General features: G+C 62.8%; 1 protein-coding gene across 3 annotated transcripts in view; it reads right to left on the bottom strand.

Annotated features, from left to right (window-relative positions):
* CIPC (CLOCK-interacting pacemaker) overlaps positions 1-464 on the bottom strand; it is a 26,536-nt gene extending 26,072 nt beyond the window's left edge. For all 3 annotated transcript variants that reach the window (XM_006778818.2, XM_015558034.1, XM_006778819.2), the window contains exon 1: positions 315-464. The gene's annotated coding sequence lies outside the window, so the exon portion shown is untranslated. The remainder of the gene's footprint in view (positions 1-314) is intronic.
* Between the last annotated feature and the right edge of the window lie 1,127 nt (positions 465-1,591).

Here is a 1,591-nt window from a genome sequence, read left to right as displayed (position 1 = left end):
ACCCCGGCCCTAAGGGTCTCACCCCACTGGCACCCCACACCAGCCCCCTCTCGGTACTCCGCCCCCTCCTCGCCCTTGACTCCCTTTCCCACCAAAGCCCGCCCCTCAAAACTAAACCCACCAACGAACTGGAGGAGGGACGCACGCCCTCTGCTCCCACCATTTGGGCCTCTGTCTGACCCCCTGAAGTCTTGATTCTCCCTCTTGCCTACCCGGCGACCCTTCTTCTTGCCCCTACTCCCACCTCCTTTCCCACGCTCCCCGCCCAAACCCTCTCCCCGTGCGCCCCGTCCTCCCCGTCCTCCCTTCCTCACCTCGGGCCGGGGTCGGGGTCGCCACTCCAAGCACAGCCTGCGGGTCAGGTGGCGCATGCGCCGGCACGGGCCCGCGGCTCCATGACAACCCAGTCGTCGCCGGGTCTGGAGCAATCCCCTCGGCTCCCGCCCCTTTCTCCTCCCCCCGCCTCCGCGGCCGCCTCCGCCAGCCACGTGACCAGCTCGGATGACCCGGCACCATAGAGACTGCTGGCTGTCCTCCTAGAGGGGCCCTTCGAGGCGCACCCTGTCCCCGCCTCCGCCGGAACGCGAGCCCCTCCAGCCTCTCAGGGGGCGCGGACGTCCCGAAGAGGCCGGCGCTCTCTCCGCGGAGGGCGGGCGTCTCTATGGCTTCTTCCCAGGCCCCGTCGCCATTTTGTACGGGGGAGCTTGAGCCCCGAGCGGCTGGGGTGCGGTATCGGGCAAGGTTGGGAGAAGTTTCTGGCAGACACGGCAGGAGGCACGATTCTCCTGCGGGAGCGGGTGGAGGTTGGCTCTCGTTCTGTACGCCGGGACACCGCCAGGGTTGGGAGCCGGGACAGGCCATGCTGACTGGCACGCGCGCCCCGGGTGGCGGCGCCCCGCGTGGGAGGACATGCGGCCAGCCTCCCGCCCCCTCTGCCGGCGGAGGCGTGCCCGACCGCCCTGCGCCGCTCACGTGTTTGCCACGCCTGTCCGGGCGGTCGGTTACCTTCCCCACCACCCCGCAGACCAGGCGGGGACGCACCGCATTCCTGTTGGGTGATTCCATGTCACTTGGTGTGTAAGTTACTTTGTCTCGGGACACTGTCCTCCGTCCAGCTCTCGGTGAAGCGACAGAATGCAGACACTGCACTCGCCAAAGACTAAAAGGGGTGGCCCTCGCCGGTTGCACAGTGGGTAGAGCATCGGCCCGCAGACTGAGGGTCCCGGTTCGTTTCCGGCCGAGGGCGCACGCCTGCGTTGCAGACTCGTCCCCAGTAGGGGGCGTACAGGAGGCAGCCCATCAGTGAATTTCTCCCATCATTGAAGTTTCTCTCTAACCCTCTCCCGTCCTCTCTGTAAGGATTTGCCATATCAAGACTAGTAGGAAATCAATAAAAAAAATTTTTTTAAAAAAGAATAAAGGGGGTTGAAGTGATGCTTTGAATCAGCATTGCTTATTCATTTAGAAAATATTCCTTTACTGGTGAAAAGGAGGGGACACGATTTAAACAGACAGACAGGCGGCAAGTTCTAGAGCTGCCCTGTCCAATAGGGTAATGCTAATCTTTGGAGGGTATTGAGCTAATTAAAAA

Source organism: Myotis davidii, unplaced genomic scaffold (assembly GCF_000327345.1).
Source record: "Myotis davidii unplaced genomic scaffold, ASM32734v1 scaffold309, whole genome shotgun sequence".
Lineage (NCBI taxonomy): Eukaryota > Metazoa > Chordata > Mammalia > Chiroptera > Vespertilionidae > Myotis > Myotis davidii.
The sequence above is the reverse complement of the archived record's forward strand: the minus strand, read 5'-3'. Positions and strand labels throughout refer to the sequence as shown.